At 36.6% G+C, this 19611-nt stretch overlaps 2 long non-coding RNA genes across 17 annotated transcripts in view; one reads left to right on the forward strand and one right to left on the reverse strand.

Annotated features, from left to right (window-relative positions):
- The window catches only part of LOC128011454 (uncharacterized), a 181752-nt gene that overhangs the window by 95649 nt on the left and 66492 nt on the right, over positions 1-19611 (reverse strand). For 10 of the 16 annotated variants that reach the window (XR_008183743.1, XR_008183729.1, XR_008183634.1 and 7 more), the window contains one exon: positions 3942-4004. The exons of 3 other annotated variants lie outside the window; for them this stretch is intronic. This is a non-coding gene — a long non-coding RNA (uncharacterized LOC128011454). Of the gene's footprint in view, positions 1-3941; positions 4070-9231; positions 9452-19611 lie in introns of those variants that run through there. 3 more of the 16 variants (XR_008183506.1, XR_008183396.1, XR_008183555.1) reach the window with 1 other exon arrangement.
- LOC128015573 (uncharacterized) overlaps positions 1-19611 on the forward strand; it is a 124577-nt gene that overhangs the window by 3473 nt on the left and 101493 nt on the right. The window lies entirely within an intron of this gene.

The raw sequence follows: 19611 nt of genomic DNA on the forward strand, positions 1-19611 counted from the left end.
GGCCGAGACCACCCCAGAGGCACAAAGGCCTATTAATACAAACAGAAATCCCACAAATTATCAAAACTGTGTAAGGTAATGCATAATTCCATTCTAAACAAGCATGCAAAATTTAAGAGAGATAGGGCAAAAAACAACAACAACAACACTTTAACAGTTATGTTTAAAAACACAGTGTTGTTTGAGTAACTGCAACTTATAACCACTAGATGGCAGTGGAAGACCACTAATGGGCTCATTCAGCTAGTACTGTTTTTATGAATTCATGCCAAAACATTAATAAATTAACTGTTATAACATTTTAAATCTCATTGAAATTGATGTTTTCCATTTTGTTCATACAGATGTATCAGTTTTAACAATTTTGCCACATTAGGATTACAGTTTAACCTGAAAATGACATCTAAACTCTAAAAAAGAGAAGACTTGCAATAAGTTTATTGTCACCTATCACTTATTTCAAATACCTATATCTGCAACAAAATGTTTGTGCATGTATATGTGTATCTTTGTGTGTGTGTGTGTGTGTGTGTGTGTGTGTGTGTGTGTGCATATGCTTATAGAGTATACATATATTAGTCTAATCATTTACTTTCAGTGTGTGTGTCTGTCTGTTAGCCTGTTCTCCGTTTTGGATGTGTTTAACTGTCATACATGCATCCAGGCTGGCTCTGACCACCTCAGAGGCCTTAATGTGCTTGAACCCCGGTAAAATGCTGCTTGCAGCTTTAATTAGGGGTTCAAGCACGCAGTGCTGAAACCCTATTGTATTTGTTAGGATTTTTATTATTATTATTATTATTATTATTATTATTATTATTATTCTTCTGCCCTAGAACTGAACGTGCAGCCCAAACCGTAAGGCGTAGAGAGCTGAAATTTGGACAGATCGTAGAGCTCAATTTGGGGAGAACTTATCAAAGTCTCAGCCCAATCGGCCTAACGGGGGCGCTACAGCGCAAAAAACAAAAATTTTGGACATTTTTGGCCGTAAATCGTATACCGTTAGCCGTAGACTCAAAAACATGGCATTGTTGCAATCCTTGGGTTAGCCCGAACAAAAGTGCACGGCGCCTTTTTGGGGTCTACGACGCACCGTTTTCTCGCAAAATCGAGCTATATCCGAAACCTACTTTTGCGAACTAGTCCTAGGATTTTCAACCAATCAGAACCAAACCACTTCATAAATATTCCCTGGACACTCAATATCAATAATTATTGAAAAAAAGTTGAAATTTCAATTCTTACGCGAAACAGTACGCCAAAAAGCATCTATGCTAACGTTAGCCAAATACTATTTTGACTATAACTCTTGAACAGAATGAGATATCTTCACCAAACTCGGTACACATATGTATGAGCTCAATCTTTGGTCAAATCAAAAAAAATTGCGCATCTCTGCCACTTGGGGGCGCTATAAGATAGAAAAAACACATAAATTGCTATAACTAGGCAACCGTTGGCTCGATCAACTTGAAAATCGGTATGCAGTGTCTTGGTCTGAAGGGGCACAAGTACTTATGAGGACATTTGCATATCTCAAAAAACATGGCCGTCATTGGCCAAACAAATTTAAGCACCTATTTGAAAGGGTTAACGGATGTTGATCGGAACGAAACTCGCTGGGTACGTTCGACTCATGAACCTTAAGGTCTGTAAGAATTTTGAAAGAAATCGGCCACTAGTTGGTGCTAACGAGTTTTATGGCTCTGTAATCACGTGGTGTTTCACATATCAACACAATATGCATATCATTTGATAGATCTCCTCGTAATGCACATCTTTGCCTCAAGAACCATTGCTGTCAATCAAATCGTTCAATTGTTATTCACAAATATGTTAAAAACCTACTTTTGCGAACTAGTCCTAGGTTTTTTGCCCGATCGGAACCAAACCACTGCAGTAATATTCTGTGGACTCTCTAGATCAATAATTATTTAAAAAATGTTGAATTTTGTCCTTTGGTTATCTGTAACCGGGTAATTTAGAAAAAGGGGTGTGGCCAAACATACCCCAAAGCCTATAAAACATAAAGGAAAACTCAAAACTGTATGAAACTCAGTGAAATCATGTATCAGGTGACTCTTAACAAGCATGCAAAGTTTCATGGAGATCAGACCATAGGTGGCGCTATAACAGTAGAAAAGGTCTCAAAACACAAGATTTATATGGTAAATGGCCCCAAATTGTTTGAAAATGCTCATATATTCACTCAAAAACACTAAATCTTCATATCATATGATAGATCTCCTCATTCTGAACAACTTTGCCTCTGGGACCAATGTTGTCAATAAAGCTGTTAATTAAATATTCAAGATTATTTTAAAAAGTTACTTTGGCATACTTGTGATACGGTTTAAGATGAAAATCAATAAAACCACTGAAGTACAATTCTGTAGACTCTGAAGGTCAATAACTATCAAAAACATGTTGAACAATTGCATTTGGACAACTATAAACCAGTAATTTTATAATATGTTCTTTTCATAGTGTACACAAAGGCCTATTAATACAAACAGAAAGCCCACACATTATCAAAACTGTGTAAAACAATGCATAATTTCATTCTAAACAAGCATGCAAAATTTAAGAGAGATTGGGCAAAAAAAAAAAAAAAAACACTATAACAGTTATGTTTAAAAACAGTGTTGCTTGAGTAAATGCAATTTATAACCTGTAGATGGCAGTGGAAGACCACTAATGGGCTCATTCAGTTAAGTTGAACAGTACTGTTGAAAGGATTCATGAATTCATCCCAAAACATTAAAAATGTAACTGTTATAACATTTTAAATCTCATTGAGTCAATGTTTTCCATTTTGTTCTTACAGATATATCGGTTTTTACTATTTTGCCACATTGTGATTACAGTTTAACCTGAAAATGACATCTAAACTCTTAAAAAGAGAAGACTTGCAATAAGTTTATTGTCACCTATCACTTATTTCAAATACCTATATCTGCAACAAAATGTTTGTGCATGTATATGTGTGTCTTTCTGTGTGTGTGTGTGTGTGTGTGTGTGTGTGTGTGTGTGTGTGTGTGCATATGCTTATAGAGTATACATATATTAGTCTAATCATTTACTTTCAGTGTGTGTGTCTGTCTGTTAGCCTGTTCTCCATTTTGGATGTGTTTAAATGTCATCCATGCATCCAGGTTGGCTCAGACCACCTCAGAGGCCTTAATGTGCTTGAACCCCGGTAAATGCTGCTTGCAGCTTTAATTATTATTATTATTATTATTATTCTTCTGCCCTAAAACTGAACGTGCAGCCCAAACCGTAAGGCCTAGAGAGCTGAAATTTGGACAGATCGTAGAGCTCAATTTGGGGAGAACTTATCAAAGTCTCAGCCCAATCGGCCTAACGGGGGCGCTACAGCGCAAAAAGCAAAAATTTTGGACATATTTGGCCGTAAATCGTATACCGTTAGCCGTAGACTCAAAAACATGGCACTGTTGCAATCCTTGGGTTAGCCCGAACAAAAGTGCACGGCGCCTTTTTGGGGTCTACGACGCACCGTTTTCTCGCAAAATCGAGCTATATCCGAAACCTACTTTTGCGAACTAGTCCTAGGATTTTCAACCAATCAGAACCAAACCACTTCATAAATATTCCCTGGACACTCAATATCAATAATTATTAAAAAAAAGTTGAAATTTCAATTCTTACGCGAAACAGTACGCCAAAAAGCGTCTATGCTAACGTTAGCCAAATGCTATTTTGACTATAACTCATGAACGAAATGAGATATCTTCACCAAACTCGGTATACATATGTATAAGCTCAATCTTTGGTCAAATCAAAAAAATTGCGCATCTCTGCCACTTGGGGGCGCTATAAGATAGAAAAAACACATAAATTGCTATAACTAGGCAACCGTTGGCTCGATCGACTTGAAAACCGGTATGCAGTGTCTTGGTCTGAAGGGGCACAAGTACCTATGAGGACATTTGCATATCTCAAAAAAACATGGCCGCCATTGGCCAAACAAATTTAAGCACCTATTTGAAAGGGTTAACGGATGTTGATCGGAACGAAACTCGCTGGGTACGTTCGACTCATGAACCTTAAGGTCTGTAAGAATTTTGAAAGAAATCGTCCACTAGTTGGCGCTAACGAGTTTTATGGCTCTGTAATCACGTGGTGTTTCACATATCAACACAATATGCATATCATTTGATAGATCTCCTCGTAATGCACAACTTTGCCTCAAGAACCATTGCTGTCAATCAAATCGTTCAATTGTTATTCACAAATATGTTAAAAACCTACTTTTGCGAACTAGTCCTAGGTTTTTTGCCCGATCGGAACCAAACCACTGCAGTAATATTCTGTGGACTCTCTAGATCAATAATTATTAAAAAAATGTTGAATTTTGTCCTTTGGTTAGCTGTAACGGGGTAATTTAGAAAAAGGGGTGTGGCCAAACATACCCCAAAGCCTATAAAACCTAAAGGAAAACTCAAAACTTTATGAAACTCAGTGAAATCATTTAACAGGTGACTCTTAACAAGCATGCAAAGTTTCATGGAGATCAGACCATAGGTGGCGCTATAACAGTAGAAAAGGTCTCAAAACACAAGATTTATATGGTAAATGGCCTCAAATTGTTTGAAAATGTTCATATATTCACTCAAAAACACTAAATCTTCATATCATATGATAAATCTCCTCATTATGAACAACTTTGCCTCTGGGACCAATGTTGTCAATAAAGCTGTTAATTAAATATTCAAGATTATTTTAAAAAGTTACTTTGGCATACTTGTGATACGGTTTAAGATGAAAATCAATAAAACCACTGAAGTACAATTCTCTAGACTCTGAAGGTCAATAATTATCAAAAATATGTTGAACAATTGCATTTGGGCAACTATAAACCAATAATTTTATAATATGTTATATGCATAGTGTACACAAAGGCCTATTTATACAAAGAGAAAGCCCACAAATTATCAAAACTGTGTAAAATAATGCATGTTTTCATTCTAAACAAGCATGCAAAATTTAAGAGAGATTGGGCAAAAAAAAATTACAACACTATAACAGTTATGTTTTAAAACACAGTGTTGTTTGAGTAAATGCAATTTATAACCTCTAGATGGCAGTGGAAGACCACTAATGGGCTCATTCAGTTAAGTTGAACAGTACTGTTGAAAGGATTCATGAATTCATCCCAAAACATTAAAAATGTAACTGTTATAACATTTTAAATCTCATTGAGTCAATGTTTTCCATTTTGTTCTTACAGATATATCAGTTTTTACTATTTTGCCACATTGTGATTACAGTTTAACCTGAAAATGACATCTAAACTCTTAAAAAGAGAAGACTTGCAATAAGTTTATTGTCACCTATCACTTATTTCAAATACCTATATCTGCAACAAAATGTTTGTGCATGTATATGTGTGTCTTTCTGTGTGTGTGTGTGTGTGTGTGCATATGCTTATAGAGTATACATATATTAGTCTAATCATTTACTTACAGTGTGTGTGTCTGTCTGTTAGCCTGTTCTCCATTTTGGATGTGTTTAACTGTCATCCATGCATCCAGGTTGGCTCAGACCACCTCAGAGGCCTTAATGTGCTTGAACCCCGGTAAAATGCTGCTTGCAGCTTTAATTATTATTATTATTCTTCCGCCCTAGAACTGAACGTGCAGCCCAAACCGTAAGGCCTAGAGAGCTGAAATTTGGACAGATCGTAGAGCTCAATTTGGGGAGAACTTATCAAAGTCTCAGCCCAATCGGCCTAACGGGGGCGCTACAGCGCAAAAAACAAAAATTTTGGACATTTTAGGCCGCAGATCGTAAACCGTTAGCCGTAGACTCAAAAACAAGGCATCGTTGCAATCCTTGGGTTAGTCCGAACAAAAGTGCACAACTGCATTTTTTGCTCTACGACGCACCGTTTTCTCGTAAAATCGAGCTATGTCCGAAACCTACTTTTGCGAACTAGTCCTAGGATTTTCAACCAATCGGAACCAAACCACTTCAGAAATATTCCCTGGACACTCAATATCAATAATTATCAAAAAAAAGTTGAAATTTCGATTCTTACGCGAAACAGTACGCCAAGAAGCGTCTATGCTAACGTTAGCCAAATGCTATTTTGACTATAACTCTTGAACGGAATGATATATCTTCACCAAACTCGGTATACATATGTATGAGCTCAATCTTTGGTCAAATCAAAAAAATTGCGCATCTCTGCCACTTGGGGGCGCTATAAGATAGAAAAAACACATAAATTGCTATAACTAGGCAACCGTTGGCTCGATCGACTTGAAAATCGGTATGCAGTGTCTTGGTCTGAAGGGGCACAAGTACCTATGAGGACATTTGCATATCTCAAAAAACATGGCCGCCATTGGCCAAATAAATTTAAGCACCTATTTGAAAGGGTTAACGGATGTTGATCGGAACGAAACTCGCTGGGTACGTTCGACTCATGAACCTTAAGGTCTGTAAGAATTTTGAAAGAAATCGGCCACTAGTTGGCGCTAACGAGTTTATTGGCTCTGTAATCACGTGGTGTTTCACTTATCAACACAAAACGCATATCATTTGATAGATCTCCTCATAATGCACAACTTTGCCTCAAGAACCATTGCTGTCAATCAAATCGTTCAATTGCAATTCACAAATATGTCAAAAAGCTACTTTTGCGAACTAGTCCTAGGTTTTATTCCCGATCGGAACCAAACCACTGCAGTAATATTCTGTGGACTCTCTAGATCAATAATTATCAAAAAAATGTTGAATTTTGTACTTTGGTTAGCTTTAAATGGGTAATTTAGAAAAGGGGTGTGGCCAAACATACCCCAAAGCCTATAAAACCTAAACGAAAACTCAAAAATTTATGAAACTCGGTGAAAACATTTAACACGTGACTCTTAACAAGCATGCAAAGTTTCATGGAGATCGGACCATAGGTGGCGCTATAACAGTTGAAAAAGCCTCAAAAACACACATTTTCAATGGAAAATGATCACAATTTGTAGGACATGTTCATACATTCACACAAACACTAGATCTTCATATCATATGATAGATCTCCTCTTTGTGAACAACTTTGCCTCAAGGAGCGAAGATGTCAATCAAATCGTTCAATTGCAATTCACAAATATGTCAAAAAGCTACTTTTGCGAACTAGTCCCAGGTTTTTTACCCGATCGAAACCAAACCACTGCAGTAATTTTCTCTGGACTCTCTAGATCAATAATTATCAAAAAAAATTTGAATTTTGTCCTTTGGTTAGCTATAACTGGCTAAATTAGAAAAGGGGCGTGACCAAAATACCCAAAAGCATATAAAACCTAAACGGAAACTCAAAACTTTATGAAACTTGGTGAAAACATGTAACAGCTGACCCTTAACAACCATGCAAATTTTCATGGAGATCGGACCATAGGTGGCGCTATAACAGTAGAAAAGGTCTCAAAACATAAGATTTACATGGTAAATGGCCTCAAATTGTTTGAAAATGCTCATATATTCACATAAACACTAGATCTTCATATCATTTGATAGATCTCCTCATTCTGAACAACTTCTGGGACCAATGTTGTCAATAAAGCTGTTAATTAAATATTCAAGATTATTTAAAAAAGTTACTTTGGCAAAGTAGTCCAAGGCTTTAAGCTGAAAATTAAATCAATAAAACCACTGAAGTACAATTCTCTAGACTCTGAAGGTCAATAATTATCAAAAACATGTTGAACAATTTTATTTGGACAACTATAAACCAGTAATTTTATAATATGTTCTTTTCATAGTGTACACAAAGGCCTATTAATACAAACAGAAAGCCCACAAATTATCAAAACTGTGTAAAATAATGCCTAATTTCATTCTAAACAAGCATGCAAAATTTAAGAGAGATTGGGCAAAAAACACAACACTATAACAGTTATGTTTAAAAACAGTGTTGTTTGAGTAAATGCAATTTATAACCACTAGATGGCAGCGGAAGACCACTAATGGGCTCATTCAGCAAATTGAAACAGTACTTTTGAGAAGATTTATGAATTCATGCCCAAACAATAAAAAAAACACTGTTGCAACGTTTTAAATCTCACTGTTAAAGTTTTCAATTTTCTTCATACAGACTTATCAGTTTTTAAAATTTTGCCACATTATGATTACAGTGAAACCTGAAAATGACATCCAAACTCTTAAAAACTAGTTTAATCATTTAATTTCAGTGCGTGTGTCTGTCTGTCAGCCTATTCTCCAGTTTGGATGTGTTTAACTGTCATCCGTACATCCAGGTTGGCTCAGACCACCTCAGAAGCCTTAATGTGCTTGAACCCCATAAATGCTGCTTGCAGCTTTAATTAGGGGTTCAAGCACGCAGTGCTGAAACCCTATTGTAATTGTTAAGATTTTTATTATTATTATTATTTTTCCGCCTTAAAACTGAACGTGCAGCCCAAACCGTAAGGCCTAGAGAGCTGAAACTTGGTCAGATGGTAGTAGTCTTGCTCGCTACTCAGATACAAAGAACCGGCCCAATCGGCCTAACGGGGGCGCTACAGCGCAAAAAACTAAAATTTTTGACATTTTTGGCCGCAGGTCGTAAACCATTAGCCGTAGACTCAAAAACAAGGCATCGTTGCAATCCTTGGGTTAGCCCGAACAAAAGTGCACATCTGCATTTTTTGCTCTACGACGCACCGTTTTCTCGCAAAATCGAGCTATATCCGAAACCTACTTTTGCGAACTAGTCCTAGGATTTTCAACCAATCGGAACGAAACCACTGCAGAAATATTCCCTGGACACTCAATATAAATAATTATCAAAAAAAAGTTGAAATTTCGATTCTTACGCGAAACAGTACGCCAAAAAGCGTCTATGCTAACGTTAGCCAAATGTTATTTTGACTATAACTCTTGAACGGAATGAGATATCTTGACCAAACTTGGTACACATATGTATGAGCTCAATCTTTGGTCAAATAAAAACAAATTGCGCATCTCTGCCACTTGGGGGCGCAATAAGATTTAAAAAACACATAAATGGCTATAACTAGGCAACCGTTGGCTCGATCGACTTGAAAATTGGTATGCAGTGTCTTGGTCTGAAGGGGCACAAGTACCTATGAGGACATTTGCATATCTCAAAAAACATGGCTGCCATTGGCCAAACAATTTTAAGCACCTATTTGAAAGGGTTAACGGATGTTGTTCGGAACGAAACTCGCTGGGTACGTTCGACTCATGAACCTTAAGGTCTGTAAGAATTTTGAAAGAAATCGGCCACTAGTTGGCGCTAACGAGTTTTATGGCTCTGTAATCACGTGGTGTTTCACATATCAACACAATATGCATATCATTTGATAGATCTCCTCATAATGCACAACTTTGCCTCAAGAACCATTGCTGTCAATCAAATCGTTCAATTGTTATTCACAAATATGTTAAAAAACTACTTTTGCGAACTAGTCCTAGGTTCTTTGTCCGATCGGAACCAAACCACTGCAGTAATATTCTGTGGACTGTCTAGATCAATAATTATCAAAAAAATGTTCAATTTTGTACTTTGGTTAGCGTTAAATGGGTAATTAAGAAAAGGGGTGTGGCCAAACATACCCCAAAGCCTATAAAACCTAAACGAAAACTCAAAACTTTATGAAACGTGGTGAGAACATGTAACAGGTAACTCTTAACAAGCATGCAAAGTTTCATGGAGATCGGACCATAGGTGGCGCTATAACAGTTGAAAAAGCCTCAAAAACACACATTTTCAATAGAAAATGATCACAATTTGTAGAACATGTTCATACATTCACACAAACACTAGATCTTCATATCATATGATAGATCTCCTCTTTGTGAACAACTTTGCCTCAAGGAGCAAAGATGTCAATCAAATCGTTCAATTGTTATTCGCAAATATGTTAAAAACGTACTTTTGCGAACTAGTCCCAGGTTTTTTACCCGATCGAAACCAAACCACTGCAGTAATTTTCTCTGGACTCTCTAGATCAATAATTATCAAAAAAATGTTGAATTTTGTCCTTTGGTTAGCTTTAACTGGCTAAATTAGAAAAGGGGCGTGACCAAAATACCCAAAAGCATATAAAACTTAAACGAAAACTCAAAACTTTATGAAAATTGGTGAAATCATGTAACAGGTGACTCTTAACAAGCATGCAAAGTTTCATGGAGATCGGACCATAGGTGGCGCTATAACAGTAGAAAAGGTCTCAAAACACAAGATGTATATGGTAAATGGTCTCAAATTGATTGAAAATGCTCATATTTTCACTCAAAAACACTAGATCTTCATATCATATGATAGATCTCCTCATTCTGAACAACTTTGCCTCTGGGACCAATGTTGTCAATAAAGCTGTTAATTAAATATTCAAGATTATTGCAAAAAGTTACTTTGGCAAACTAGTGATAGGGTATAAGCTGAAAATCAATAAAACCACTGAAGTACAATTCTCTAGAATCTGAAGGTCAATAATTATCAAAAACATGTTGAACAGTTGCATTTGGACAACTATAAACCAGTAATTTTTGTTCATACAGATATATCAGTTTTTACAATTTTGCCACATTGTGATTACAGTTTAACCTGAAAATGACATCTAAACTGTTAAAAACTAGTTTAATAATTTAATTTCAGTGTTTGTGTCTGTCTGCCAGCCTATTCTTCATTATGGATGTGTTTAACTGTCATCCATGCATCCAGGTTAGCCGAAACCACCTCAGAGGCCTTAAATGCTTGAACCCCGTAAAATGCTGCTTGCAGCTTTAATTATTATTATTATTATTATTATTATTATTATTCCGCCTTAAAACTGAACGTGCAGCCCAAACCGTAAGGCCTAGAGAGCTGAAACTTGGTCAGATCGTAGTAGTCTTGCTCGCTACTCAGATACAAAGAACCGGCCCAATCGGCCTAACGGGGGCGCTACAGCGCAAAAAACAAAAATTTTGGACATTTTTGGCCGTAAAGTGTAAACCGTTAGCCATAGACTCAAAAACATGGCATTGTTGCAATCCTTGGGTTAGCCCAAACAAAAGTGCACGGCGCCTTTTTGGGGTCTACGACGCACCGTTTTCTCGCAAAATCGAGCTATATCCGAAACCTACTTTTGCGAACTAGTCCTAGGATTTTCAACCAATCAGAACCAAACCACTTCATAAATATTCCCTGGACACTCAATATCAATAATTATCAAAAAAAAGTTGAAATTTCAATTCTTACGCGAAACAGTATGCCAAAAAGCGTCTATGCTAACGTTAGCCAAATGCTATTTTGACTATAACTCTTGAACGGAAAGAGATATCTTCACCAAAATTGGTACACATATGCATGAGCTCAATCTTTGGTCAAATAAAAAAAAATTGCGCATCTCTGCCACTTGGGGGCGCAATAAGATTTAAAAAACACATAAATGGCTATAACTAGGCAACCGTTGGCTCGATCGACTTGAAAATTGGTATACAGTGTCTTGGTCTGAAGGGGCACAAGTACCTATGAGGACATTTGCATATCTAAAAAAAACATGGCCGCCATTGGCCAAACAAATTTAAGCACCTATTTGAAAGGGTTAACGGATGTTGATCGGAACGAAACTCGCTGGGTACGTTCGACTCATGAACCTTAAGGTCTGTAAGAATTTTGAAAGAAATCGGCCACTAGTTGGCGCTAACGAGTTTTATGGCTCTGTAATCACGTGGTGTTTCACATATCAACACAATATGCATATCATTTGATAGATCTCCTCATAATGCACAACTTTGCCTCAAGAACCATTGCGGTCAATCAAATCGTTCAATTGTTATTCACAAATATGTTAAAAACCTACTTTTGCGAACTAGTCCTAGGTTTTTTGTCCGATCGGAACCAAACCACTGCAGTAATATTCTGTGGACTCTCTAGATCAATAATTATTAAAAAAATGTAGAATTTCGTCCTTTGGTTAGCTGTAAAGGGATAATTTAGAAAAAGGGGTGTGGCCAAACATACCCCAAAGCCTATTAAACCTAAACGAAAACTCAAAACTTTATGAACCTTGATGAAATCATGTAACAGATGACTCTTAACAAGCATGCAAAGTTTCATGGAGATCAGACCATAGGTGGCGCTATAACAGTAGAAAAGGTCTCAAAACACAAGATTTATATGGTAAAAGGCCTCAAATTGTTTGAAAATGTTCATATATTCACTCAAAAACACTAAATCTTCATATCATATGATAAATCTCCTCATTATGAACAACTTTGCCTCTGGGACCAATGTTGTCAATAAAGCTGTTAATTAAATATTCAAGATTATTTTAAAAAGTTACTTTGGCATACTTGTGATAGGGTTTGTGATGAAAATCAATAAAACCACTGAAGTACAATTCTCTAGACTCTGAAGGTCAATAATTATCAAAAACATGTTGAACAATTGCATTTGGACAACTATAAACCAGTAATTTTATAATATGTTATTTGCATAGTGTACACAAAGGCCTATTAATACAAACAGAAATCCCACAAATGATCAAAACTGTGTAAAATAATGCATAATTTCATTCTAAACAAGCATGCAAAATTTAATAGAGATTGGGCAAAAAACAACAACAACACTATAACAGTTATGTTTAAAAACACAGTGTTGTTTGAGTAAATGCAATTTATAACCACTAGATGGCAGCGGAAGACCACTAATGGGCTCATTCAGCTAAGTTGAACAGCACTGCTTTCATGAATTCGTGCCAAAACATTAATAAATTAACTGTTATAACATTTTAAATCTCATTGAGTCAATGTTTTCCATTTTGTTCATACAGATGTATCAGTTTTTACAATTTTGCCACATTATGATTACAGTTTAACCTGAAAATGACATCTAGACTCTAAAAAGGAGAAGACTTGCAATAAGTTTATTGTCACCTATCACTTATTTGAAATACCCATATCTGCAACAAAATGTGTGTCCATGTATATGTGTGTCTTTGTGTGTGTGTGTGTGTGCATATGCTTATAGAGTATACATATATTAGTCTAATCATTTGCTGTCAGTGTGTGTGTCTGTCTGTTACCCTGTTCTCCATTTTGGATGTGTTTAAATGTCATCCAAACATCCAGGTTGGCTCTGACCACCTCAGAGGCCTTAATGTGCTTGAACCCCGGTAAAATGCTGCTTGCAGCTTTAATTAGGGGTTCAAGCACGCAGTGCTGAAACCCTATTGTATTTGTTAGGATTTTTATTATTATTATTATTAGGGGTTCAAGCACGCAGTGCTGAAACCCTATTGTAATTGTTAGGATTTTTATTATTATTATTATTATTCTTCCGCCTTAAAACTGAACGTGCAGCCCAAACCGTAAGGCCTAGAGAGCTGAAACTTGGTCAAAAGGTAGTAGTCTTGCTCGCTACTCAGATACAAAGATCCAGCCCATTCGGCCAGTGGGGGGCGCTACAGCGATCAAAAATGCGTTTTTGCTAATAGCTCCTAAACCGCTTGTTGTAGACTCAAAAATTTAACATTTCTGGAATCCTTGGGTCAAGCGAAATTAAAAACGGTCACTCTGATTTGGGGTCTAGGAGGCCTCGTTTTTTCGCAAACTTGAAGTATGTCCAAAACCTACTTTTGCGAACTAGTCCTAGGTTTTTCACCCAATCGGAACCAAACTACTGCAGAAGTTTTCTCTGGACAGTGATTATCAATAATTATCAAAAAAAAGTTGAAATTTCGACTCACTGTTGTAATGGGCTGCCAAAACGTTCGAAAGTCGAGGACCAATTTTACGCAACAGGCTATAACTTGTGAATGAAATTAGATATCTTAACCAAACTTGCTGGACATTTGTAAGAGCAAAAACTTTGGTCAAATAAAAAAAAAATGCACACCTCTGCCACTTGGGGGCGCTATAAGACAGAAAAAACACATAAATGGCTATAACTAAGCAACCGTTGGTCCGATCGACTTGAAAATTGGCATGTCATGTCTTTGTCAGAAGTGGCACAAGTATCTATGAGGACATTCACGTATCTCAAAAAACATGGCCGCCATTGGCCAAAGAAGTTTGAGCACCTATTTAACAAGGTTAACGGATGTCAATCGGAACGAAACTCGGTGGGCATGTTTGACTCATAGCCCTAAAGGACTGTAAGAATTTTGAAAGAAATCGACCACTAGTTGGCGCTAACGAGTTTTATGGCTCTGTAATCACGTGGTGTTTCACATATCAACACAATATGCATATCATTTGATAGATCTCCTCGTAATGCACAACTTTGCCTCAAGAACCATTGCTGTCAATCAAATCGTTCAATTGTTATTCACAAATATGTTAAAAACCTACTTTTGCGAACTAGTCCTAGGTTTTTTGCCCGATCGGAACCAAACCACTGCAGTAACATTCTGTGGACTCTCTAGATCAATAATTATTAAAAAAATGTTGAATTTTGTAATTTGGTTAGCTGTAACGGGGTAATTTAGAAAAAGGGGTGTGGCCAAACATACCCCAAAGTCTATAAAACCTAAACGAAAACTCAAAACTTTATGAAACTCAGTGAAATCATGTAACATGTGACTCTTAACAAGCATGCAAAGTTTCATGGAGATCAGACCATAGGTGGCGCTATAACATTAGAAAAGGTCTCAAAACACAAGATTTATATGGTAAATGGCCTCAAATTGTTTGAAAATGTTCATATATTCACTCAAAAACACTAAATCTTCATATCATATGATAAATCTCCTCATTCTGAAAAACTTTGCCTCTGGGACCAATGTTGTCAATAGAGCTGTTAATTAAATATTCAAGATTATTTTAAAAAGTTACTTTGGCATACTTGTGATAGGGTTTAAGATGAAAATCAATAAAACCACTGAAGTACAATTCTCTAGACTCTGAAGGTCAATAATTATCAAAAACATGTTGAACAATTGCATTTGGACAACTATAAACCAGTAATTTTATAATATGTTATTTGCATAGTGTACACAAAGGCCTATTAATACAAACAGAAAGCCCACAAATTATCAAAACTGTGTAAAATAATGCATAATTTCATTATAAACAAGCATGCAAAATTTAAGAGAGATTGGGCAAAAAAAAATTACAACACTATAACAGTTATGTTTAAAACCAGGGTTGTTTGAGTAAATGCAATGTATAACCACTAGATGGCAGCGGAAGACCACTAATGGGCTCATTCAGCTAAGTTGAACAGCACTGTTTTCATGAATTCTTGCCAAAACATTAATAAATTAACTGTTATAAAATTTTAAATCTTACTGAATCAATGTTTTCCATTTTGTTCATACAGATGTATCAGTTTTTACAATTTTGCCACATTATGATTACAGTTTAACCTGAAAATGACATCTAAAAACTCTAAAAAAGAGAAGACTTGCAATAAGTTTATTGTCACCTATCACTTATTTCAAATACCTATATCTGCAACAAAATGTGTGTCCATGTATATGTGTGTCTTTGTGTGTGTGTGTGTGTGTGTGTGCATATGCTTATAGAGTATACATATATTAGTCTAATCATTTGCTGTCAGTGTGTGTGTCTGTCTGTTAGCCTGTTCTCCATTTTGGATGTGTTTAAATGTCATCCAAACATCCAGGTTTGCTCTGACCACCTCAGAGGCCTTAATGTGCTTGAACCCCGGTAAAATGCTGCTTGCAGCTTTAATTAGGGGTTCAAGCACGCAGTGCTGAAACCCTATTGTAATTGTTAAGATTTTTATTATTATTATTATTTTTCCGCCTTAAAACTGAACGTGCAGCCCAAACCGTAAGGCCTAGAGAGCTGAAACTTGGTCAGATGGTAGTAGTCCTGCTCGCTACTCAGATACAAAAAACCGGCCCAATCGGCCTAATGGGGGCGCTACTGCGCAAAAAACTAAAATTTTTGACATTTTTGGCCGCAGATCGTAAACCGTTAGCCGTAGACTCAAAAACATGGCATTGTTGCAATCCTTGGGTTAGCCCAAACAAAAGTGCACGGCGCCTTTTTGGGGTCTACGACGCACCGTTTTCTCGCAAAATCGAGCTATATCCGAAACCTACTTTTGCGAACTAGTCCTAGGATTTTCAACCAATCAGAACCAAACCACTTCAGAAATATTCCCTGGACACTCAATATCAATAATTATCAAAAAAAAGTTGAAATTTCAATTCTTACGCGAAACAGTATGCCAAAAAGCGTCTATGCTGACGTTAGCCAAATGCTATTTTAACTATAACTCTTGAACGGAATGAGATATCTTCACCAAACTCGGTACACATATGTATGAGCTCAATCTTTGGTCAAATCAAAAAAATTGCTCATCTCTGCCACTTGGGGGCGCAATAAGATAGAAAAAACACATAAATGGCTATAACTAGGCAACCGTTGGCTCGATCGACTTGAAAATTGGTATGCAGTGTCTTGGTCTGAAGGGGCACAAGTACCTATGAGGACATTTGCATATCTCAAAAAACATGGCCGCCATTGGCCAAACAATTTTAAGCACCTATTTGAAAGGGTTAACGGATGTTGATCGGAACGAAACTCGCTGGGTACGTTCGACTCATGAACCTTAAGGTCTGTAAAAATTTTGAAAGAAATCGGCCACTAGTTGGCGCTAACGAGTTTTATGGCTCTGTAATCACGTGGTGTTTCACATATCAACACAATATGCATATCATTTGATAGATCTCCTCATAATGCACAACTTTGCCTCAAGAACCATTGCTGTCAATCAAATCGTTCAATTGTTATTCACAAATATGTTAAAAACCTACTTTTGCGAACTAGTCCTAGGTTTTTTGTCCGATCGGAACCAAACTACTGCAGTAATATTCTGTGGACTCTCTAGATCAATAATTATCAAAAAAATGTTGAATTTTGTCGTTTGGCTAGCTTTAAATCAGTCATTTAGAAAAGGGGTGTGGCCAAACACACCCCAAAGCCTATAAAACCTAAACGAAAACTCAAAACTTTATGAAACTCGGTGAGAACATGTAACAGGTGACTCTTAACAAGCATGCAAAGTGTCATGGAGATCGGATCATAGGTGGCGCTATAACATTTGAAAAAGCCTCAAAAACACACATTTTCAATAGAAAATGATCACAATTTGTTGGACATGTTCATACATTCACACAAACACTAGATCTTCATATCATATGATAGATCTCCTCTTTGTGAACAACTTTGCCTCAAGGAGCGAAGATGTCAATCAAATCGTTCAATTGCAATTCACAAATATGTCAACAAGCTACTTTTGCGAACTAGTCCCAGGTTTTTTACCCGATCGAAACCAAACCACTGCAGTAATTTTCTCTGGACTCTCTAGATCAATAATTATCAAAATTTTTTCAGAATTTTGTCCTTTGGTTAGCTATAACTGGCTAAATTAGAAAAGGGGCTTGACCAAAATACCCAAAAGCATATAAAACCTAAACGAAAACTCAAAACTTTATGAAACTTGATGAAAACATGTAACAGCTGACCCTTAACAACCATGCAAATTTTCATGGAGATCGGACCATAGGTGGCGCTATAACAGTAGAAAAGGTCTCAAAACATAAGATTTACATGGTAAATGGCCTCAAATTGTCTGAAAATGCTCATATATTCACATAAACACTAGATCTTCATATCATATGATAGATCTCCTCATTCTGAACAACTTCTGGGACCAATGTTGTCAATAAAGCTGTTAATTAAATATTGAAGATTATTTAAAAAAGTTACTTTGGCAAAGTAGTCCAAGGCTTTAAGCTGAAAATTAAATCAATAAAACCACTGAAGTACAATTCTCTAGACTCTGAAGGTCAATAATTATCAAAAACATGTTGAACAATTTTATTTGGACAACTATAAACCAGTAATTTTATAATATGTTCTTTTCATAGTGTACACAAAGGCCTATTAATACAAACAGAAAGCCCACAAATTATCAAAACTGTGTAAAATAATGCCTAATTTCATCCTAAACAAGTATGTAAAATTTAAGAGAGATTGGGCAAAAAACATAACACTATACTATAACAGTTATGTTTAAAAACAGTGTTGTTTGAGTAAATGCAATTTATAACCACTAGATGGCAGCGGAAGACCACTAATGGGCTCATTCTGCAAATTGAAACAGTACTTTTGAAAAGATTTATGAATTCATGCCCAAACAATAAAAAAAACCCACTGTTGCAACGTTTTAAATCTCACTGTTAAAGTTTTCAATTTTCTTCATACTGACTTATCAGTTTTTAAAATTTTGCCACATTATGATTACAGTGAAACCTGAAAATGACATCCAAACTCTTAAAAACTAGTTTAATCATTTAATTTCAGTGCGTGTGTCTGTCTGTCAGCCTATTCTCCATATTGGATGTGTTTAACGGTCATCCATACGTCCAGGTTGGCTCAGACCACCTCAGAGGCCTTAATGTGCTTGAACCCCGTAAATGCTGCTTGCAGCTTTAATTATTATTATTATTATTATTCTTCCGCCTTAAAACTGAACGTGCAGCCCAAACCGTAAGGCCTAGAGAGCTGAAACTTGGTCAGATGGTAGTAGTCTTGCTCGCTACTCAGATACAAAGAACCGGCCCAATCGGCCTAACGGGGGCGCTACAGCGCAAAAAACAAAAATTTTGGACAATTTTGGCCGTAAAACGTAAACCGTTAGCCGTAGTCTCAAAAACATGGCATTGTTGCAATCCTTGGGTTAGACCGAACAAAAGTGCACGGCGCCTTTTTGGGGTCTACGACGCACCGTTTTCTCGCAAAATCGAGCTATATCCGAAACCTACTTTTGCGAACTAGTCCTAGGATTTTCAACCAATCAGAACCAAACCACATCATAAATATTCCCTGGACACTCAATATCAATAATTATCAAAAAAAAGTTGAAATTTCAATTCTTACGCGAAACAGTACACCAAAAAGCACCTATGCTAACGTTAGCCAAATGCTATTTTGACAATAACTCTTAAACGGAATGAGATATCTTCACCAAACTCGGTACACATATGTATGAGCTTAATCTTTGGTCAAATAAAAAAAATTGCGCATCTCTGCCACTTGGGGGCGCTATAAGATAGAAAAAACACATAAATTGCTATAACTAGGCAACCGTTGCTTCGATCGACTTGAAAGTTGGTATGCAATGTCTTGGTCTGAAGGGGCACAAGTACCTATGAAGACATTTGCATATCTCAAAAAAACATGGCCGCCATTGGCCAAACAATTTTAAGCACCTATTTGAAAGGGTTAACGGAGGTTGTTCGGAACGAAACTCGCTGGGTACGTTCGACTCATGAACCTCAAGGTCTGTAAGAATTTTGAAAGAAATCGGCCACTAGTTGGCGCTAACGAGTTTTATGGCTCTGTAATCACGTGGTGTTTCACATATCAACGCAATATGCATATCATTTGATAGATCTCCTCATAATGCACAACTTTGCCTCAAGAACCATTGCTGTGAATCAAATCGTTCAATTGTTATTCACAAATATGTTAAAAACCTACTTTTGCGAACTAGTCCTAGGTTTTTTGCCCGATCGGAACCAAACTACTGCAGTAATATTCTGTGGACTCTCTAGATCAATAATTATTAAAAAAATGTTGAATTTTGTCTTTTGGTTAGCT

This window comes from Carassius gibelio, chromosome A1 (assembly GCF_023724105.1).
Source record: "Carassius gibelio isolate Cgi1373 ecotype wild population from Czech Republic chromosome A1, carGib1.2-hapl.c, whole genome shotgun sequence".
Lineage (NCBI taxonomy): Eukaryota > Metazoa > Chordata > Actinopteri > Cypriniformes > Cyprinidae > Carassius > Carassius gibelio.